Source organism: Kogia breviceps, chromosome 1 (genome assembly GCF_026419965.1).
Source record: "Kogia breviceps isolate mKogBre1 chromosome 1, mKogBre1 haplotype 1, whole genome shotgun sequence".
Lineage (NCBI taxonomy): Eukaryota > Metazoa > Chordata > Mammalia > Artiodactyla > Physeteridae > Kogia > Kogia breviceps.
This window is the reverse complement of record NC_081310.1, coordinates 124637505-124662255: the sequence shown is the minus strand read 5'-3', so window position 1 is coordinate 124662255 and position 24751 is coordinate 124637505. Positions and strand designations below refer to the sequence as shown.

Genomic DNA, 24751 nt, shown 5'->3' with positions numbered 1-24751 from the left:
ATATATATATATATATATATATATATATATATATATATATATACTGTCTACAAGAGACCCACTTCAGACTTAGGGACTCATACAGACTGACAGTGAAGGGATGGAAAAAGATATTCTATGCAAGTGGAAATCAAAAGAAAGCTGGAGTAGCAATACTTGTATCAGATAAAATAGACTTTAAAATAAAGACTGTTACAAGAGATAAGGAGGGACACTACATAATGATCAAAGGATCAATCCAAGAAAAGATATAACAATTATAAATATTTATGCACCCAACATAGGAGCACCTCAATACATAAGGCAAATGCTAACAACCATGAAAGGAGAAATTGACAATAACACAATAATAGTAGGGGACTTTAACACCCCACTTTCACCAATGGACAGATCATCCAAACAAAATAAATAAGGAAACACAAGCTTTAAATGACACAATAGACCAGATAGATTTAATTGATATTTATAGAACATTCCACCCAAAAGTGGCAGAATACATTTTCTTCTCAAGTGTACATGGAACATTCTCCAGGATATTGTGATCTTGGGTCACAAATCAAGCCTCGGAAAATTTAAGAAAATTGATACTGTATCAAGCATCTTGTCTGACCACAACACTATGAGATTGGAAATCAATTATAGGAAAAAATTTGTAAAAAACACAAAAACATGGAAGTTAAACAGTGTGCTACTAAAAAATCACCAAAGAAATCAAAGAAGAAATTTAAAAATACATAGAAACAAGTGACAACGAAAACATGGCGACCTGCAACCTATGGGATGCAGCAAAAGCAGTTCTAAGAGGGAAGTTTATAGCAATTCAATCTCACCTCAAGAAACAAGAAAAATCTCAAATAAACAATCGAATCCTACACTTAAACAAGTAGAGAAAGAAGAACAAAGAAAACTCAAAGTCAGTGGAAGAAAAGAAATCATAAAGATCAGAGCAGAAATAAATGAAATAGTAATGAAGAAAACAATAGCAAACATCAATAAAACTAAAAGCTGGTTCTTTGAGAAGATAAACAAAATTGATAAAACCTTAGCCAGATTCATCAAGAAAAAAAGGGAGAGGATGCAATTAAATAAAATTAGAAATGACAAAGGAGAAATTACAACTGACACTGCAGAAATACAAAGAATTATAAGAGATTACTACAAACAACTATATGCCAATAAAATGGACAACCACGAAGATATGCACAAATTCTTGGAAACGTACAATTTTCCAAGACTGAACCAGGAAGAATTAGAAAATATAAACAGACCCATCACAAGTAATGAAATTGAAACCATAATTAAAAATCTTCCAACAAACAAAAGTCCAGGACCAGGTGGCTTCAAGGTGAATTCTATCAAATTTAGAGAAGAGCTAACACTGATCCTTCTCAAACTCTTCCAAAAAATTTCAGAGGCAGAAACAGTCCCAAATACATTCTGTGAAGCCACCATCACCCTGACACCAAAACCAAAAAGATATCACAAAAAAAGAAAAGTAGACACCAATATCACTGATGAATTTAGATGCAAAAATCCTCAACAAAATACTAGCAAAAAGAATCCAATAGCACATTAAAAGGATCATACACCATGATCAAGGGGGATTTATCCGAGGGATGCAAGGAATCTTCAATATACACAAATCAATTAATGTGATACAGCACATTAACAAATTAAGGAGTAAAAACCATATGATTATCTCAATAGATGCAGAAAGAGCTTTTGACGAAATTCAGCACCCATTTATGATAAAAACTCTCCAGAAAATGGGCATAGAGGGAACCTACCTCAACATAATAAAGGCCATATATGACTAACCCACCGCAAACATCATTCTCAATGGTGAAAAACTGAAAGTATTTCCACTAAGATCAGGAAAAAAACAAGGATGTCCACTCTTGGCACTCTTATTCAACATAGTTTTGGAAGTCCTAGCCACAGAAATCAGAGAAGAAAAAGAAATAAAAGGAACACAAATTGGAAAAGAAGAAGTAAAATTGTCACTGTTTGCGGATGACATGATACTATACATAGAAAATCCAAAAGATGCCAACAGAAAACTACTAGAACTAATCAATGAATTTGGTAAGGTTGCAGGATACAAAATTAATGCACAGAAATCTTTGGTATTCCTGTACACCAACAATGAAAAATCAGAAAGAAAAATTAAGGAAACATTCCCACTTACCACTGCAACAAAAAGGATAAAATACCTAGGAATAAACCTGCCTAAGGACACGAAAGACTTGTAGTCAGAACACTATAAAACACTGGTGAAAGAAATCAAAGATGACAAAAACAGGTGGAGAAATATACCATGGTCTTGGATTGGAAGAATCAATATTGTGAAAATGACTATACTACTCAAAGCAATCTACAGATTCAGTGCAATCCTTATCAAACAACCAATGGCATTCTGCATAGAATTAAAACAAAAAATCTTACAATTCGTATGGAAACACAAAAGACCCTGAATAGCCAAAGCAATCTTGAGAAAGAAAAATGGAGCTGGAGGAATCAGGTTCCCCGACTTCAAACTATACCACAAAGCTACAGTAATCAAGACAGTATGGTACTGGCACAAAAACAGAAATATAGATCAGTGGTACAGGATAGAATGCCCAGAGATAAACCCACGCACATATGGGCACCTAATATATGAAAAAGGAGGAAAGAACATACAATAGAGAAAAGACAGCCTCTTCAATAAAAGTGGTGCTGGAAAAATGGACAGCTACATGCAAAAGAATGAAATTGGAAGACTACTTAACACCATACACAAAAATAAACTCAAAAACTTTTAGGAAAACCACTCTTTGACATAAACCACAGCAAGATTTTTTTGACCCACCTCTTAGAGTAACAGAAATAAAAACAAAAATAAACAAATGGGAATTAAACTTAAAAGCTTTTGCACAGCAAAGGAAACCATAAACAAGACAAAAAGACAACCCTCAGAATGGGAGAAAATATTTGCAAGTGAGACAACAGAAAAAGGATTAATCTCCAAAATATATAAAGAGCTCATGGAGCTCAATAACAAAAAAAACCAAACAATCCAGTTAAAACATGGGCGGAAGACCTAAATAGACATTTCACCAAGGAAAACATATAGTTGGCCAAGAGGCATATGAAAAGATGCTCAACATCACTAATTATTAGAGAAATGCAAATCAAAACTACAGTGAGGTATCACCTCATGCCAGTCATAATGGCCATTACCAAAAAAGCTAGAAACAAGAAATGCTGGAAAGGGTGTGGTGAAAAGGGAACCCTCTTACACTGTTGGTGGGAATGTAAATTGATACAACCACTATGGAACACAGTATGGAGGTTCCTTAAAAAACTAAAAATAGAACTACCATATGACCCAGCAATCCCACTACTGGGCATATATGCTGAGAAAACCATAATTCAAAAAGAGACATACACCATAATGTTCATTGCAGTACTATTTACAATAGCCAGGACATGGAAGCAACCTAAGTGTCCACTGACAGATGAATGGATAAAGAAGATGTGGCACATATATACAATGGAATATTACTCAGCCATAAAGGGAAATGAAATTGAGTTATTTGTAGTGATGTGGATGGACCCAGAGTCTGTCATACAGAGTGAAGTAAGTCAGAAAGAGAAAAACAAATACCATATGCTAATGCATATATATGGAATCTAAAAAAAAATCCCCAAATGGTACTGATGAACCTAGTTGCAGAGCAGGAATAGAGAGGTATACATAGAGAATGGAGTGGATGACATAGGGTGGAAGGGTGAAGCTGGGGCAAAGTGAGAGTAGCATCAACATATATACACTACCGAACGTAAAATAGTTGGCTGGTGGGAAGCAGCAGCATAGCACAGCCAGATGGGCTCCATGCTTTGCTATGACCTAGAGGGGTGGGATAGGGAGGATGGAAGGAGGCTCAGAGGGAGGGGATATGGGGACATGTGTATGCATGTGGCTGATTTGCTTTGTTGTGCAACAGAAACAAACATGGTGTTGTGAATCAATTATACTCCAATAAAGATATGTTAAAAAAATTAGCATGACTTTATTACATTGTAATATATTCAGTGCATTTTGTTTGCTTTTTTGCAGTGTGCAGCCTTTTTCTACTCACTCTCCTTCTGTTCCTCCTCTCCTTTCACAAGTGTCAGACCTTCTTCTCAGTTTCTCACTTCTCAGTCTCAGACTCTCACTGCCTTCCCCAGCTCCTTCCACTTTATCTTTATAAGCACACAGGAAATAGCCCTAATAATTCCCTTGCACTGATAATTCGGTTTGCCGTTGCTTATCTAAGGGCATTAACCCACACAGTAGGAAGTGCAGTTTAGATAGATTACTCCACTGGTTGACTGGAAATTGAATTGAACAGAAACACATTTGGAAGCAGGGAGAAGAATATAAAAATCTTCCTTTAAAATGTGTTTCAAATAGCTGTTCGCCAAATTTAGAAATTATTAAGAAAGCTTTTATTTTCATAGTTTAAAAAGTAAATTTATTTTTAAAATGTGTACAGAACTAGTGCACATTCAGAACAGAGCAATCAGGATAATGAATGGATTAAAGCATATTAAAAGCAAGTGAAGGGAATGAAGAAGAAAACACTACAAAGGACCTTAGCAGTTAAAAGACTGATATACATAACAGGAACTTGGCTTCTTTACTAGGATCAATAAATATAGGCTACAAGGAGACAAATTTCAACTTGATAAAAGATAAGCTTTTACAATATATTTACAGAGCAAATAGCCTCTTTGTGGGATATTCAAATAAGGACTTGACCACTTGAAGAACAGGCTGGATGGCTGGAGTCTAATAATTCTAAGATTGTTCTAATGCTGAGTTAGTTGAATCCATAGCAACTTCAGTAAAACAGAAGAATGCACTCTCACACCCCCTACCATTTAATTTCTTTTTTCCTAAGATCATTCTTATATGCATGATGATGTCAACAAGACATGCCTGCAAGAAAGCATACTCTCTGAATATGCCTGTTTACTGTGTCTCAGTAAGGGTATAAATCTGTACCTCAGTGGAAAAGAATATATAGAGCCCAAAGAAAGGAAGAAAATATAATAGTTTTAAAACAACTAATTAAAGCTGGTGACTGGGCCAGAAATACCTTCCACCTTTACACTAAAACATTTCAGATTAGCTTCTAATTGATATAAAGTAGAAACTTAAATAGTCCTATTTCTCTAGGAGTTGCTTTTGGTGTTGTTGCTATGAAAATGATGGCCTGGACAAAAATGGTCCAGAACATATGGTATAACCTAGCTAAGTCGTATTAATGCATCTTTAAAGTCCATTGCCTGTGTCCTATGTACCTTTTGTCATAGGTCTCCTGTTACATTTCTCAAAATTATATAAAACTAAAAGTAAATACCTATTAATCCAAACTCAGTTTCCTCTAAAGAGGACATAAATGCAGCCTAATTAGTCAATGAGTTGATATTTATTAAAAGTCCACAGTGTGGTGAGATTGTGGACAAGTATTTGACAGCTTATTTCAGGCAATGGTACCACCTTCTACAGTTACCTAACCTAGAAAACACAGTTATACCTAACTCTTCTTTCTTCCCTTCACCAGAATTAATCTGACTCTAACATGTCAATTCTACTTCTTAAATACACTTCAAAACCTCATCTACTCTCCAGCCCCACTACCACTTTCCCAATTCAGGGTTTTATTACTTCCTCCCCAGATTATAAAAATAGCCTACTATCTGGATGTCCTGTCCCTCAACTATTACCTCGCCGGTCAACCATCCACATTATTACCAAAGTTATCTAATTATCTCACTTCTGCATTTGAAAGATTACAATGGCTTCCCAGAGCCTCACAACTATATTATTTCTCTGTCCCTTCCACTTTAGATATATTATGGATTTATGCCTCTCAGTAAATGTTGACTAAATGATGAGCAATTCCTAGATAACATCCTAGTTAAATAAGCACATGTCTATGGCCATGTGGTAATTTTCCTAAATTACTGAACTGATTGTTATATCTATGCCTATCTATTTATATACATATACAAAAATAACATATATATATATGCTGATTTTGAAGAGTGCCCAGCATCACTGAAAGTATATTAGAAATAAATTACTTTTAATAATTGCCTCTGATTTTAAAATCTTCATGCTTCACTTTACAGATGCTTTAAAAAAAACCAATAGTGATAGTAAAAATTACCAATAATCCCACTATTCAGAGATAATTGATACTGATAATTCAGGTTCTTTCTTTTCCATCGCCCCCTTTTTTAAAATGTACAAATAAACTCTTTAAAATCAACATTCTATGGCATACAGGGTTTTTCACTTAGGTAGCATGAATATTATTTCATATCATTAAACATTTTTTAGAAAATTTCTTTTAGTAGATATACAACTTATTTGGCCATTATCTTGTCTTAAACATTTATTAATCAATCCTTAACTATATGTCTAATTACTTCCTTAATATAAATTTCTAAAAATGGGATTCCTGGGTTGGCAGTAAAGGTTGGTTTTAAAGTTTTCATATAGTGAAGAATTTTTCCAGAAAGTGTGCTAACCAGGTAAGAAAATGTTCGTCTCACCGATAACCTGCCAGCATTGTCCACTATCTTTTTAAGAGATTATTTTGTCATTTGAAACTAGGTTTAATGTTCATTACTAAGGTAATTTAACATGTTTTCTTATAGTGCCCACCATTTGTTTTGGTTCTGTAAATTGTCTATTCATGTACGTGGCCCTTTTTTCCATAGAGGTATGAAATAACACATATTTTGCCAGCAGGTTTCAATACCCATGGGAAAAAGATATATTCATGGAATGTGCCTTTGAAGCTGCATTCAAAAGATCTCAGGCAGAGGTTAGTGGTGAATAAAGCAGTTGCTTTTGCTTAATGACACAGGTTGGGAAAGAGTTTGTAGAACATGTTTTTCTTGAAAATAAAATATCTGTGGCCCACAAGGTAGGTGTACATACAAATCAGCTTCACAAGTGCTTTCATAGAAGGAGCTGCTGGAAACTAGTATAAATATCTGCCTTTTGTATCACAACATTTCTTTAGAAGGGCATGTATAATAGTTCTTTCAAACCTAAATTTAGGGGTTGATAAGTAAAATATGAGAGGAGCTAGAAACTTCAGAGTCATCCTTGACATGTTCCCTATCCAATTGCTAACAAGTTCCTGTTCATTTTTCCTGAGTGTCAATCCAGTAGAGCCCCCTGGATCCATCCCCTTTGCCACTGTCTTAATTCAAGCCTGTCACATCTCACCAGAACTGTTGTAACAGTTTCCAAGTTTCTAAAATCACTCCCAATTAGTATCTAGTTGTGAAGTTCTATCAGAGTTAAATTAATAGTTAGGTATCATTTTTTCCCTTTAAAAAGGTAGTAAAATCTCATCTGAGAAAATGTAGATGATAAAAAAAGCAAAAAGGGAATAGTATCTGTAGTCCTATCTAACCCTCAGAGATAAAAACTAAAATTCCTGCATATATTCTTTCTGGAATCATCCTATAAATGTGTGTAATCTCTTTTATTCACAGAGCAATATATTCATTGCAAATAACTTCTTAAGTTTTAAAGCATTTTTCTGCAACATAATTTTAAGTGGCTGCATGGTGTGCCATTGTATGGACATTCAGGATACTTCCAATATTTCACTATTACAAGCAATGTCACAGTAAACATCTTTGTAATTAAATATTTTCTTTTAATACTTATACATATTGATTTTTTCTTCCATCTAATGTTGCTGTGGAGAAATCTGATATCGATCTCATTCTTCCTTCCTTGCAGGTGAACTGCTCTTTCTTTCTGGAAGGTAGTAGAGTTTACTTCTTGTCTCTGATATTCCCTATGTTAAGCTTTCCTTATTTTTCTTGTTTGGTGCTCTATAAGCCCATCTCATTCTAAGGTCTTTCAGTTTTCAAAACTAGTGGGACACTTTTCTTCATTATTTCTTTAACTATTTCATTCTATTTTTCTTCTTTTCCCTGAGATTTCTTGTATCTAGATAACAGCACTTCTATTTCTAGACTCTGTAATTTTTAGCTTTTCTATGTTCTACCTCCTCATCCTACCTCCTGCTTTTTGGGAGAGTTTCTCATTCTGATCTTTTAACTCATTCCTGGTTCTATTTCCCAATTATGTAAGTATTTTAATCATTTAATCATTTTAATCATCAATAGATTATTCATCCATCTATTCTAAACGTTTACTCTCAGAAGATGTATGTTGCCCAGTTTGGTGTGTGTTCTGTTAGGAAGTTAAATGCCATAGTAGGCTCACTATCTCAGTCCATGAGTCCAGGTTTTCTTATGAGTGCCAGCTGCTCTCTGTCTGGTAGACCGTGCAGTGGAAAAGCCCAAGGACTAAAGTCCTAGTTTGATCAGACCAGCAAGTATAAGGAGAAGGAAGTATAAGCCCAGAGCAGAGACCTAAGCCAACATGTAATCATTCTTGACCAACCCTATTTCTGCAATCCCACCAGACAACTCCTCTGGGAAAGTCTTGTTGCCAAGCAACAGTGTCAGGAGGCAAACTCCCTGCATGGTAGCCCACCAGCTGTGGAGTTCAGAGGGGAGGGGTGAACCAGTGGATACCAGAAGACAGCTGATGGGTAGGAACATGTTCACCCCAATTATTCATGCCCTCAGGGATTTTTGCTATGCTACTTTGATCCTATCCCACAGACCCAAACACCCAGAGTGTGGGTCACTAGCAAAATAGCAGGCATTAGTGGTCCTAAGACAATGGGAGGAAAGATAACAAAATTAAACCTTTCTTGTCTAGTTCATGTGTTCATTGCCATATCCAGTTACACCATGTTTCTCCAGTTATCATCCCTTCATGCATCCAGCCACTACGACACATTCAAACGTCAACCATCCTTTGTGGTCCCATTGGTTTCTCAGTTTTGTGGTATTGTTTGTCCTAGAGTCTGTTTCTCATTTTTTCTTAATGTCTCTAGGATTAATTTGAGGCAGGTAGGTCCAACAGTCCTTCTAGTTTGCCTTCTTGGTGAGAACCAGAAACTCACGTCAAAATTTTATTCTTATTTCATGCCAATTCCCTTAGAATAAATTCTTAGAAATAGGAATGCTGTGGCATAGTGTACCTAAAAATTTAAGACTTTGGTTATGTTTACCAAACTGTCCAGAGTTATAAGTAGGAAAATACATATTTTTGATAATTTACATCCAAACTTGCTTAAACAACCTTCTGTCCTCACAAACAGGCTGTTATGAACCCGTGTATGTCCATATCCATATCTAACCACAGGAGACAGCTTGTTACATGATGAACCCACCTCTTTCCTACATCTGTTTTTGTTTAGATAGCTTGTTACATGATGAACCCACCTCTTTCCTATATCTGTCTTTGTTTCTTAGAATGGTGTTGCCTTTATTCTTTGTTGGGCTCTAACTCAAATATCATCTATTATGTGGATCCCTCCCCAAATTCCCCAAAGTTAATTAATCTCTCCTTTTCTCTGTTACTGTATAGTATTTTGTTCATACCTCCATTATAACATAGTGTATTTTAATTATTTACTTTTGTACCTGGATGTGCACCTAGACTGTGAAGTTCTTTTGGATAGAGAATTTATCTTAATTATCTTATTATTTCCAGAGGCTTATGACTGACAACAAAAGGTGATCAATGTTTGCAGAACCAATAAATGAATTTTCAACCAACAGAACCTGAACTAAAGGTGCAAAACACTGTTTAAGCACTTTCGTTCAGTCTTCAAAACCACTCGTATTATCATCTCCACTTTGTAGATGAGAAAACTGAAGCTTAGAGAGGGTAGGTAGCTTGCAGAGGGAAGAGCTGGGATTTGAAATCCTATCTAATTCCAGAGTTAAGAATCAAAGCATCAAAGCAAAAATCCCAGAGGGAAAAAAGACTTGGGGCAAACAGGTTCCTACCCATGAGGTTAAGTTGAGGCTTAACCACTAGGATCTTATGGTCCCTGCTCATTCTGTGTTTTGATAAATGTGGGTGAAGAAAATCAGGAAGATCATTTAATAAGGAGGCTCATCTTTTTCTTTGTCAAGTCACTATTTCTAACCTAATGTAATCCAGCATTTGAGAGGCATCACCTTCACCATTCAGTTATTTCAAAATAAATCTAAAACTAGAAGGATTAAATTATGTCAACTGAGAAATAACCTAAGTAGTTTCTTTGTATAATAACCTTGCTAAGAGACTGTTAAAAGAACAGACTTGAAAACATTCTTCTGCCAGCCACGTGACACAATCTTTGTAAAACAGTTCCATTTCAGAATGCTCCTAAATTTCCATAGATTTTACTAGTATTTCCTCATAGGGGAATGGAGTAAGGAGAGGATATAAGTAATGTAAGAGGCAAACAAACAAACATTGAGATACTGAGCTCAGCTATGAAAATGTGCTATTTAATTTCTAGAATTACCTTAAGAAATTTCAAACGTATAGTTAATGACATATATGATGAACTAGCTCAGTGGATTTTACCATCTTCATGAAAAACTCTATAGAAGCAGGCAAGGAACACATGTTGAATTACATCATTTTGATGCCTCTGGTAGATACATATCATTGAAAGAGGACTATGATACCAAGTAGTCCTACAAGGTCGAGTTTTCAACTGTCTTCATCATCTACCGCCTGGCCGTCAACCAGGCAGAGGAGGTGGAATGGATCACCCATGCCCCCTGATCTGCTCTGACATGCTCTTGTTATTTCAGGCATGGAGACATAGTCCAAGGTAAATGTCACTGATATGTATTCCCCTAAAGATGAATAAAAACAAAGGCAGAGCTTATTGATTTTTTAAAATTAATTTCTTTCTGCCAGACTTCATTTAGGCCCATTGCCTACTTTCTTTGAGAACACCTGGGCAAGCAGAAATTTCCATTGCTGATTTAGAACATGGGAAAACCAAACTATAAAGAGCCAAACTTTTTGGCATTTAATAAAAGGGAAAAGTGATCTTCAAGAGGGGCATGGTGATAACTCAAATTGCTAAAAGGAGTAAGCACACATCCAGGAAAGTGCCCCAAAGGTACAAGGACTGCAATCACATTCAGAAGTTATCCCTTCTGAAGGTAGAGATTCTTATTGTTGGAAGATTATTGGTTTTGTTGGCAAATTTCCATACCTACTTCTGCATTATAATTGGCCATTTTATTAAATATGTTTTCACTGCCACTGCACTTTAGCAAAGTATATGCCAGAATTCCCAAATATGAGAGGTGGGAATTCTATCATCTTAGAGGCTCCTTGTCAAAAAGAGAGTATAATTTAAGATTAAGCCCTGAAGGAATGTGCCCCAATGAGCCCTCTTACTGTTGAAAGACTTCCATAAGAATAAAATATTTAAGATTTTTATGAAAATGTTTAGTTGGGGTGTTTTGACTTAGAAGCACAGTGGTCTATAGATCCTCAAGTTCTAGATACGAAGTGAGTCTCAACATGAAAGGCAAGTGTGAAGGGTCACTGAAGAAAGAAAAGAGATGAAACGGAGGAGCCACTGCCATGTTTTCCTTTAGTGACTGTTGTAAAGTTAACATTTGGAGCCTGCTCTCTTCCTCACGCTGAAAGGAACAGCTGATTATTAGAAGCAAAGAAAACAAAATGTAACAGGTGTTGATGGTATCACTTTTGTACATGGGAAGAGGTGATTTAGGTCTGCTCAGGAACAAATGGCCCTGCGATAGTACAGTTCTTCTAACTCCTGGGTAATGACCCTGAAAGTGAAACATAGACTGAATTATATGTGGCTTCATAGACAGACTGTTGACTTATGCCATGCATATTAGAAGATTGAGCATGTAACCTTATTCAAGTCAGGGCATTTTATATTACTAAAAGAGTTAGATTTCTCTCTTTCTCTCTGTCTCTCTGTCTCTCTCTCTGTCTCTCTCTCTCTCTCTCACACACACACACACACACACACACACACACACCCTGTTTTCAGTAACCGAGATACAACATTGAGGCCCATCTCACAATACCCTAAAGTTGACCCTGGTCTGGTTGCTACACAGACATCCTTATCACAGTACAAACGTGTGGTAGACTGGAATTGTTTTGTGCTGGGAAACAGATAAATGACGTGGATTGAAATTATGGTAAATTTAAATTGATGGCCTAATTAGTATTATCTCTTTTTGTATTCATTGTAAGAAAAATTATCCAGGAGGAACTCATTTTGCATTAATGTTGATATAAAGTGTAATTCTCCAGGATTTTCATTGTAATTTGGCATTAATTAATGCATCATTATTTTAAAGTGTTCATTAAATTGTTACAGAAAAGGGACATCTGCAGTGGCTCAGAAAGAAAATCACATGAACAATTAGTTTTGTATAGGTCTGTGGTGCAGAATCCAAGATCGCATGTGTGGCAGCAGCGTGAAGGCCAAGGTAGACGGCAGACAGGAGTGTTGCTCTGCCCTGCTCAGTGTACCGTTGACAGTACCTGCCCACTGTGTTCACGGGAGGGAGGGGCAGTCTCTAGAACACTGGATAGTTGTGCCATGCTTAGGACACAAGGCACTTCAGAAGGACTGTGGTTTTTTACTTGATTTTTTCCTGGGAGCTTGGCAAAAGTCACTGACCATTCCCATGTCAGTAAAAGGAATAATAGCCTCCTTTTTTGTAATATTGTCTAAAGATTTCAGAAATAAGCTGCTGTAGAAGGCTAGGTTAATATTTCTCTTAGTAATAAACTCCATACAGAACTGTGACAAATCAAAGGGGAGATAATCTGTGGTAACTCCTTACGCAGTGGACCATCATTGTTAAGGCATCTGGAAATCATTGAATGCTATCCCTGCTTAAGATATATCATTCCAAGGAAATTCCACCATGATTTCATATATCAAGGAATCGTGGCAATCAGATAGCAATGCGGTTGGCAATTCAATGGAACGTGGGATTTGGAGGGAATATATAAAGCAGGCCCCAGACACTCTGCATCATGGTCTCATAGGACACAGAAATATGGGGAATCTTACTGTCAGCAACATTATCCTATATTTTTGTGGAACTCTAGTGAATGAGCTTTCTTTGTCAAGAGTTGTAAACCAAGATCCCCATAGGAAGAGTATAAAAGAATAGTATAGCATCATACCATGTAAAACTATGAAGCCCTTAAGTTGGATATATATTTTTTTCTGGTTACCAACTTAATACTAAGATTACAACCTATCCTTTAGCAACCGCAGTGAGAGTCTCTAATTTCTTACGTTCTGTGAACTTTTCCTAACAGATAACCCTGTTTTATGGACATATGAGACAAAGCCCAAATTCCTACTATCAAGATGAAGTCAAATCTTTCCTCTTTTCATTAAATGATAAATTAGACCAAAAAAAGATGAGAATCAGTCCATACTGTTTTGACAGTTCTCCTTAGAGGAATTCATTTCCTTCCTCATGAAGACACAAACTCACTGTAGATGGAGGTCTTTCTCAAGTCTTTTGTCTAGCTTGTAGCCTGGTTCCAGGATCACTCAATGAATGGTTAATCAATAGATTCATTCATATAGCTCATGGATAATTGCTTTCCTAAAAAGAGGTGACCACAAAGTTTCTGTAAGTTCAATAGGTTCCACTTGAGAGTGATAGGTTGTACACAATTATTTCCAACCCATGGTCCCAAAGATCTCCATTGCCTATACTGCTAATCTTTAGAAAAGGCTATGAAATGAAGCAGCCTGAAAATCAAATACAATAGCAACTGAAGAGGAAGATTTGGTTAGTGGAAAAAAATCTCTCTTGGCAGAGAAATTGATGTTTTTTTTAAAAAAAGTAATAGTGGGGGGAGAAAAGGAGTAGAATCAGACTGCCACTGCAGAACTGGAAAAACCCATTCATTGCCTGGGGAAATGTTGCATGATCCTTAGGTCAGGGTTCACTCTGTCACCTGAGATTAAATTATTTTAAAAGGAGCCTTCACCTTTCAGTGAGGATTCCTCCCAGTCTCCCCAGAGATTCTGGAAGTTAGGGTGAATCTTGATAAAACTAGTTACCCCTGGTTTTGCATTTCTGCCTCAACCAAAGACCAAATTATTTCAGTCTATCAATTATCATGATGTGCTCTTATGAAACAATTTACTTCAGTTTGGACTCCCCACTTCCCAAAACATTGACTTGGGAACAGGCAGAGGCATACACTACAACAGAGCAAAATTTTCCAACCTGAACATGACACGTCTGCATTCAGAGGTCATTTCCCAGCCTCAGGAGAACACAGAATTTCTCAGTGACTGTTGTTCTCCTGTTGTTCATCCTCCTAGATCCCAAACTTCTTCCCTCTCCTTTCTACAGTGAACTTCAGCCCCCAAAGCCTGCTAAGTTCTTTTGCAGAACAGTTGTGCTACCTCTTTGTTTTACTGTCTACTTTCATACCGTGCCCCAAGGCCCTAGTCTCCAAACCAAAGTGGGTCTGTCAAGACGATTTTGCCAAACAAAGGACTTTTTAGTCTTTCTTAGGAAACAGAAGAAGTTGCATTCGATTGTGGTTTTAAATAACTTTTTTTGTATTGTTTTGTTTAGTTGATCACCTCAAAGTTTCAATAGTTACCTTGGGCTCTTTAGAAAATTCTGGTTTCTTTGTTAACTGTGCTTCAGCCCCTCACATCAGATGCCAATTCCTTTCAGGCAACTAACGTGTGTCTAGTTTCTTTCATATGTATTTGTAAATGCCAAGTAGACTCTCCTGCCCACTTGGGGCACTAGATAAATGCTGCTGAGGAGCAAGAGCTGACAGAAATTCAAAGAGATGACAAGGAAAGTGGTTCCAGGCCCAAGGTTTTGGATGTGGGAAAGGAAATGTGCAGAGGATCTTACTACCATCCCAGTAATAAGAAAAATTCAGAAAGGACACAAAACTAGCTTTCATTTTTAAGCATAAGATGCTCTACATTTCTTGCTCTAAATTTAGTGCTGTGGCATTCAGTTAAAACCACCTTGTGTCCAATAATATACTTCCTGGTCTGCCCTGAGGTCTTCAGGAAGCATTTTATCTTTCATATAATTGCCAGGGTGAATCCCTAGTTATAACATACTCTACAGCATATAAAATAATTGTTGCAACTGAACCTATCACATAAATATTAGTGATTGAAGAGATTGGTTGGGATAAATCAATGTGGGTGACATATTTAATAAACTTTGTATAAACATTGTTTGCAACAGCTATAAATAAAATTGTCTTTAGGAATTTTACATATTGCACATCCCTCTATTCAAGGAGAGGCACAGGAATGATTTCTAGCTGCATGAAATGACAAGCAATGCCTTTTCAAACCTGCCCAGATCAGAGCAGGCAAGCAGAGTCAGGGAGCGTGCCCACACCCACACCCGGTTCGGCGTGTGCTGAGGCTTGCTCTGTTGTCTGAGCTCTCCACATCACTCACTTGCCAGTGGGAAGGAGATTCAATCAGAGGAGAACATCAAGCCAACATGCTTCTTCTTTTCTTTTTTTTTTCCCCAAAGAAAAAGCCACACCATAAATAAAGCATGATTGAGATGGCATTTTACATTCACACAGATTTTGGCATAAATAAATAAAAGGGATTTTGTTCAAATTCTGTCATCCTTACATGCCATTTTAAAATTTCTTTCCCTACCAGTTCAGCATATTCAACTACACTGTGAGAGTCATATTGGCTCCCTCCAGTGGCTGACTTAGCTCTAATGAAACCACAGGGGTATTTCTCAAGGCTGTACAGCCCAGTGGTTCAGTGGGGAATCACTTACTTCTGAGATAAGTTCAAATCCCTTTGGGAATTCTGCCTCACACTTAACATGCGTTACCCTTCCTGGAAGGGTTTGAGGTGTTGATTTTAATTATTCTACCTTATAATCTCCCATCCAAATTGGTATATTTCACTGTTCCCATTTTATGGATGAAAAACAACCCACTGGAAGACAGTGGAAAGGACTGGGAATTCTAGGAGGGCATGGTGATGCCTCACATCTGAGCTCAGGACCAGAGCGCTTCCATGAGGGCTTTCTCTCAACTTAGAACGGATCCTGTCACATTCTCTGCCTTATTATTGTTAGAGTCCAAAGGAGGACAAATTGTGGAAATATTTAGGTTCCTTTTTTAAAGAGGTCAGACATAATACAGTGTGTCTTCAGCTTTAAGCTTAATGAAATGTCACATACACATTGGGAAATTCAGGTATGAACTATGGGTCTTACAGTGTTTGAAATTTACAACTTTCACATTTATTTTTATTAGTAATATTTCAGTCGCTCAATATATTTCCCTGGCATTCATGGAAAAAAACATGGTGTCTTCAAGCAGCCAAAATAATCTCTCTAAATTCCCACTGAGTTTAAGCAAAGGCCATGTAACTTAATGGCTAAAGTTACTGCCATAGATTTCCAGTGTGCTGGGTTCAAATCCCATTAAATTAGACTCTAATTAAAATTCATCTGACCTATTTTTTCATTTTGTAATTATTTTTTTAATTCTTAATGACTCACTTTAACTGCCTTTTACTCAAGGCAAACAAAGGGGAAATTAAACAAAATGCAAGGCAGTAAAAAGAGCAGATGAATTAGAAGACGATATGATGCCTTTTTAAAACATAGCCTGAGAATTGGGTGTGCAGAGCAGACGATCAAGACGAGACTTAATTAGGGCTTAAACACTCAGTTCGTAGTTCTTGGGTCTTTATAAAAGCTAAGAGCAAAGCTAAATCCTGTGTAATTTGTCATTATTTTCCCAGCTAGCTCTTTCTGAAATGTTATTTTTCACTTGCCTTTCTTTTTTTTTTCATCTCGAGAGCATGGTATCAGACCTTGTATATACAGTGTGCCACTTGCCTGCTGTCAGAGAGAGAAGTGACAACACTTGTCACTACCAATCTCTTCATGTCTGGTCTCATCTGAGCAATACATACAGCCTGGTTTCCAGGTGTTTGTTGAAACTCAGTTATGTAACATGTCTTTGCTGTGCTCAGAACTGAAAAGGAAACACCACAGGGGGAATAAATTCTTCCCTTTCTAAGAACTCTGAGTGTGCATAATACTGATTTTAGAGGAAACTGATATATTCAGGGGTGGTCAAGTAACGATGATGGGACATTTTTACAAACTTTTAAAAACTTGAAGCAATATGAGTATACAGTTGAAGAATTTAACCATTACTAAAAGCACTATATATATATATATATATATATATATATATATATATATATTTTTTTTTTTAAAGATTATTCTCTCTGCTTGCTACCCAGTTCACATACCCCCAAGGGCAACAACTTTTTCAATGTTTTAAATTATGTCTACATCTACACAGCTATATTGTGATTTCTCAATTTTAAACATTATCCATTGATCTACTATAATGGTAAATGAAGATTTTAGCTCTTTTAAACACACACACACAGACATAATTTCTTTCTCTCTTTCCCTGATCCTTGCCATCGAGTTTTGTCAACTTGGAGTTAAATTCATATCCACAGTCTTTATTGTTGTTACTATGCACATATATTTCCTTGGTGAGCCAAGTCGTTGACTCTGCTTACATATATTTATTGCATAACTTCTCATTTTTTAAAAGTAATAATTGCATAATTTCTTCTTTTGCTTGGTGTCTTTTTTTTTTTTTTTTTTTTTGCGGTATGCGGGCCTCTCACTGTTGTGGCCTCTCCCGTTGTGGAGCACAGGCTCCGGACGCACAGGCCCAGCGGCCATGGCTCACGGGCTCAGTCGCTCCGCGGCATGTGGGATCTTCCCGGACCAGGGCACGAACCCGTGTCTCCTGCATCGGCAGGCGGATTCTCAACCACTGCGCCACCAGGGAAGCCCTTGCTTGGTGTCTTTTAATCTCTATTGAATTACTGACTCACACCCCAAAGTGTGTCTCTTCCTACAATATCCCACCCAGTCAGATCTAACAAGATCTAACTATGTTGTCTCATCTAGCCCTCTGGAGTTCTATATTTCTGCTTTCAATATGGACTGGCAATTTCTAGTCCTGCTACATAGTAATTGTCTCCTGTACTTCCTTTTGAGTCATCCTAGGAAATACCTTATCCTTTCTGCAATGTTGGATCTGGTTTTTATGACCATGTTTTGTTGGAGCACCATCCTCTAGTAGCTTCCAGAGAAAAGGTGAGTTTAGAAATCTTTCTTCCCTCCAAACCTTAAAGCTATTCTTCTGCTCTTCTCTCTTTCAATATTGTAGTCTAGAAGTTTAATACCATCTCTTTATCGGTACTACTCCGAAATTTCATTACAGTTCACTTTTGTGTGGTCTTTTGTTCAATCATTCTTCTGGGAGCACAGATGGACTTTTCACTTTATATTCTTAGTCTGTTTTTTTTTTTAAAATTTATTTTCCTGTCTTCTTTTAAAAATAACTTCCTTGCCATTATTTTCTCTGTTCTCTCTTTCTAGAATGCCTATTAATGCCTATATGTTAGACCTCACTTTGGGTTCATAAGATGTTTCAAAACATTTCATCTGTTCACCTCTTTCTATTTTTGTTCTTTCTAGGATACTCTTTGACTGCATCTTCTAACATTCTTATTAAAATTTGGCTCTCATACATTAATTTTAAAAACACTTTATTTTTCTCAGATTGTTCCATTTTTCATAGCATTTGGTTGTTGATTCATTAGTGAAAGATATTCATTCTTTCCATTGTCCAGATTTCTTATCAGTTCTGTTCTTTTGTTTATTTGTTTCTCTTTATTAAAGTATATGATCATTCTTAGTTCTTTGTTCATAGTTAGGCATTAAAGAGTTGATGGGAAACCATACATTAGTGCAGCTGTGAACTAATGAGTGTCTCTGTAGTACGAGTGACCAGCCCAGCAGGCTTTTTCACTGGGCCAACCAACTATTGTAATCTGTAGGTCTGTAGTAGTTTAATTTCACTAGAGAAGCAGCATCCAATTCCCCCTCTTGCTTTTAGCATTCTGGACTTGGGCATAGTAGTAGAGTTGATATTGGAGTGGTCTCACTATTCAGTATGAGATTTTCACTTCATCCCAAAATTTGCAGTTCCCACCACATCCCAGTTTACTTCTATGCCTGGGATCCTGAATCTTCTCAATGGGTATTTTTGGTTTTGAGTATTTTAAAAAGTTCTCTTATTGTTGTAGTTGTTGTTTTAGGTCAGGTGTAGGTGCTTGCAGCAGAACTAGTGAAAAGAAAGTTATCATTTATTCATTATTCACTTAACAAATAGTGCCAGCTCGCTTTCCACGGGCAGCTACAGGTTTATCAGTTTACTCTCTCTTCCTTTTTCAACCAGGAGTAGTCATGTGATAGTAAAGACAGGGAACTTTTAAATTTGGTTTTTATATTCTAAGGCAATATACTGCAATTAAAGGCATGGAATTTGGAACCAGAAAGGCCTGTGGTTTACCTATATTTACTACCTGTGTGAAGTTAGACAACCTTTCCGGATTCCAAAGTTGATAACTTCTTTGAGACTCTTTGCCAACTGTGGCATGGGAATATAATACCTTTCTTAGGTGTCAGAATTACATGAGTTATTACATATAAATTGCTTAGCACATAAAATTGCCCTAATTCCCCTTTTCCATGGAATTTTAATGGATCAGTATATCAGTTAGGATCAAGTTTAGCTATATATGAAGAAAAATCTAACACAACTGTGTTTTACAGGACATGTAGGTGGCCAGTCCTATTTATGACAGGAATTTAGGCTCTTTCTAGCTTTCTGTTCCAACACTTAAAAAATGAGGGTGATAATAATATTGCCATCATTTGGATCCTAGAAGGAAGAAATATATAGGAAGTATTTAGCACAGTATTTGTATACAAAAAAGTACAGTTAAAAAAAAGATAGAAAAATTCATTCAGGTTAGTCAAAACCAATTACTTGATAAAGAATCTGGAAATATAGGATGTTTATCACAAGGCATGAAGAGTGCACCCACCAGAAGTCTGATGGTAAATTCTGACTCACCTACAATTGTTTAGAGTGAAAATAAGCAACTTGGCAATCCAAACTGTACTTCTAGTAGCAAATTCCCTGCTATTCCATTTTAGGGCATGCAACACCACTCCTAAGCTTATTTCCCCCTTCATGGCACATCATGTCACATATTCTCAATCTATCAACTGCATAGAGATGGCATCATCCTCATCACTCCATCACAAGGTCATCTGTTCAGACAATTTCATTCATCATATCTACATTAACGTCAGTTAACATGGCTTCTGCCTCATTCCTAAAAGACATTTAGTTTCTTTTTAAATTAGTAATAACCCAGTAAATTCCAGATATAACTTTTGTAAGCATTTTATTGTTCTTTCAGTATCTTCCCTCTAGGGCCTGGCAGAAATATTAAAATTCTTTCTAAGACAAAATTATGATAACTTAATGAATAAAAATGTTTTACCTTTCCCATTAAATCTTCTCTGATAATTATCTGGAATGCTATAATTATTGTCTTCTAAATAGCAACTGAAAGAATTGGTTAAAAAATATCTCAGACTACTTTTTTATTTTTGCTTATTGTTCTGGAAATTCTTACTTCCCCAAATCTTTCCAGAACCTATGGGAGCTAAATAATTCATTAATGAGCATCAATTCTTCATTGTACTTCATGTAAATTGCAAAAATGTAAGATATTTTCATCTGACTCATGAATTGTGTCAATTAACAAAATGGAATATCCCCCCACAATCATGACAGAGATGGCTTATTCCTTCCCAATCACAACCAGACACAGCAGATTGAAGCAACTTGTGAAGTCTAAGTAGACTTTCACCATAGAGCAGTCTATTTTCTGATAGGTTCTATACTCGATTACCTAAATGATGGACAGATGGTGAAAGTGTTAGGTATGGAAGATGATGGCTAGTTCAGGATTGGCTGTCTTCTGAAACTATGCCCAAATGAATCATGGGCTAAGTCCATTATGTTGTACTAAAATTTCCTCTTTGCACTAGTGGTCATGAAAATGTTTCATTGCCAAATCTAGATCACTTCACCTCAAATGAAATTGTGATTCCTAAAACACAAAACCTAAGAAAGATGCACATTAGGCAGCACCAGCAAGGTCAGCTAACTCATCAAGAGCCAGATAGAAAAGTCCACATGTTTCACTTTGCCAGCAAGCTTATCTGCTTCATCTGGTGCCAACAACTCAATCCTCTGAACAGATGACATATTGAAGAAAGGAATTTTTCAAATTCACGGAGTACTTCAGTTCTCATCTTTCCAATGTATCATTTGCTACAAGGATTCATTCTATCATCTGAGTGTCAGCAAGTGGATTATTGTGCCAAGTCAGTGTTCTGAAGGTGCTGAGATAAAAACTGCATTCTCCTCCTGACCATCCTATCAGGACAAAAGTCATATTTTGGAATCAATTTACTATGTATCCTGGGGGTTCCAGAAGTTCTCTTACACAGAAAACTGAATACAACATCCTTCAGTGAGGTTTTTAACTTTCCATTCTTTGTCAACAATTGTTATGTAATAAAGAGACAGTAGACTTGTAATTGGGGAGGAGGAAAATAATTCTATTTAAACAATTACGTACTTCTGGGAAATTCCATTCTGTAATCACAAAATCTTTGACACAACAGCTCACAATAGAACTCACTCTTCTTGGTTTATTGCTCAATAGGAATCTACAGAACTATAATAACAGTCACATTCCTAAAACTTTAGAAATTTGTTTTCTGTACACTTGAATTTGCTGGTGACCAATTCTGGAAGCCAATCAACCTTTACAAAACTTAATGAGTTCATTTTTCTCACCTCTCTACCAGATTGAAGGAATCATCACAAGATCTGCTGAAGGTCCTCACAGAATCTCCACGGTTAAGAGGAAGGGAAGAACTTGTTCTTTTACCCTCTGCACCGAGAAGAACTGAACAGTGGTCACAAAGGGAGCCTGGTGTTGATACAGCTAAGGGTGATGTATGAGTAAATCAAGCCTGCCATTTGCACAATGATGAGCCTTGTTCTCTTGTGACGTGCAGATCTTACTCAGAAGATGGTGTGCATCTGTTGCACAGGCCAATAGCAAATTGAAGACGCCGAGCTTACACTGTTGGGAGTGTGACAGTGTGAGCTCTCTGAGTGAGAGGTGTTAAGGGCTGAAGGGATTGTGAAAGGAATTGATATGTTTAAATTATTTTACATGTCATTGTTTAGTGCAAGGCCCTTCCCATGTGTTAAGAGAGTAATAATGTCACTTCCCTTAAAGCTCTTTTCATAGAACAGACCAGATGATCTCCACAGATTCCTCCCTGCACCATAAGTCTAAGTTCTATGTGCTCAGTAAAGGTTTGCAGCTCTAGGCCTTACATGTAAAATCAGAAGAATTGTGTGATGAGCTCTCTGCTGTCGGGGAGCATAAGATCTATTGATAGGATAAAAGTTTAGAGCAGAAATATACCTTAAGAACAGTATACTGGGGCTTCCCTGGTGGTGCAGTGGTTGAGAGTCCACCTGCCGATGCAGGGGACGCGGGTTCATGCCCCGGTACGGGAAGATCCCACATGCCGCGGAGCAGCTGGGCCCGTGAGCCTTGGCCACTGAGCCTGCGCGTCCGGAGCCTGTGCTCCGCAACGGGAGAGGATAGGCCGCAACAGTGAGAGGCCCGTGTACGGCAAAAAAAAAAAAAAAAAAAAAAAAAAAAAAAAAAAAAGAACAGTATACTTCACTACAAATAAGGACCCAAATATATGGTACAGAGCTGTTTGTCAGTGTGGTTCATTGTTGTATGTCTAGTATCGCAAAGTGCCTGGCATGTTGTAGGGGACCTGCAATTATTTCTGAATAAATAAATGATTCCACACAAAATACACTCCAGTCAAAACTAGAAATTTCAAAACTGAATAGGTTTACTCTCAAAAGGTTATATACTGTACGCTTTCATTTACATAACATTCTTGAAATGACAACAAAGTAGAAGTGGAGAACAGATTAGTGATTGCCAGGAGCTGGTAAGGGTAGGTAGGGAGGTGGCTGTGATTATATGACAGCAGCACAAGGGATCCTGTGATGGAACTGTTCTGTATCTTAATTGTGGTGATAATCCCATGAATCTACCCATGCGATAAAATTGCCTAGAACTAAATACATACACACACACACACAAATGAGTGCATGTAAAACTGGTGAAATCTAAATAAGGCTGGTGAAATGTAACAGTGTCAGTATCCCATTTGTGATACTGTATTATAGCTAAACAACTGACGGAAACTGGGTGAAGAGTATAGAGGATCTCTCTGCATTAGGTCTTACAATCACATGTGAATCTATAATTATTGCAAAATAAAAAGTTTGGAAAAATAGCAAAGGCCTGAATAAGCTCATTGAAGAAGAGTTCATAGAGATGCAGGACGGGGCTGGGATTTGGATAGGAAGAGAGGGCATGGATGGTGTGGGGAATGGGCTGGAAAGTAGGCTTATGAGAATCCTCAAAGGACAGTGGTACATGGATGGTAACATGGAAGAGCCTAGTTGCATAGTTTGGCAATTTGGTGGCATGGTTTTGAGTGGAGAAAGTATGAATTTTAGAATCTGACATCCCTCACTCCGTAGGTCCATTCCCACACTCTCATTTGCATGGCAGCAAACTCCCTACTCTCTGAATGTAGGGCTCCTCATCTGTTATCACAGAGGGCATGATATGAGCATTAAAGGAGCTAATGTATATGGAGAGCCTAGCTCAGATTTTGGCACACGGTAGGTATTTAGCAAATATAGTTTTCCTTGCCCTTGGACACAGTCCTACAGGTAACCAAGGGGTCTCGGGTCAAGTCCAAGGCCATTTACTGTACATTCTTACCACTTCTCAGTATTGTGGAAGCTGAGGAGGAGGTCAGTGCCGGGAGCAGAGACGTGTTACCCATCAGCTGGCTTTAGCTTCAGCATAAGCCCAGTTTGAGGAAGGCAGGTGAGCAGGAGTCGGGAAGTGTCCTGAGTCTGCACTGAATAGCATGCCCGATCTAGAGAGAGGAGAGAGACAAAGTTTGCAGGGCAGCGCATCACAGCCATAGCCAGCAGCTGGAGCCACTGTGGCCTCCTGGGTCTGCTGCCTCTTCTTATCTGGACTACGCAAGGAAATAAAGCCAAGATGTCCTCTGGGCAGTGACAGTGTGCTCCAGGCTGAGTCCAGGCAGAGCATCACTGCTCAGGCCCTGTACATGGTCAGCCAGGATCCGAACTGCTAGAGAAACCAGCTGGCCTGGTAAGGATACTCCCCTTGGACAACAACTGCAGCAGCCGCGGGAACAAAACAGAAAACTTTTGAATAAAATGTTTGCTCACATACCAACAATTTTCTTAAATCTACATTGAAAATTAGTACCAATTTGGAGACAGATGAAAGATTTGAAATAATAACTTTCCAAGGAGTGTTTCTCCCTCATTTCCTCTAATTTCAAAATTCAAAATGATTACCGTTTTGAAATCCTGGTTTGTGTGTGTGTCTGCTTGTGAGTGTGTTTGAGTATGTGTGTGTGTGTTTTGTCTGCAGTGAGTATTAGTACATTTTCTGCTATTTTCCTTCAAGGAAGAAAAACAGACTGGCGAGACGAAACCCTAGGCTGACAATATACAGTTTGGTAAATACAACATGTAATGATACAAGCATTTACAAACAGGCATTAGCTGCAACAGTATGAATTCCAAGGCTGAGCAGTACAAAATATATTTGCAGCTATTGCTGTACAGCGCACTACTGCTGTAGGAGGATCGCATTTATTGAGATGTACAGTGAAACCCGAGGAGATG

At 37.4% G+C, this 24751-nt stretch overlaps 1 long non-coding RNA gene across 3 annotated transcripts in view; it reads right to left on the bottom strand.

Annotated features, from left to right (window-relative positions):
* The window catches only part of LOC136794686 (uncharacterized), a 230674-nt gene that overhangs the window by 83868 nt on the left and 122055 nt on the right, over positions 1 to 24751 (bottom strand). For all 3 annotated transcript variants that reach the window (XR_010841782.1, XR_010841771.1, XR_010841786.1), the window contains exon 2: positions 23805 to 23964. This is a non-coding gene — a long non-coding RNA (uncharacterized lncRNA). The remainder of the gene's footprint in view (positions 1 to 23804; positions 23965 to 24751) is intronic.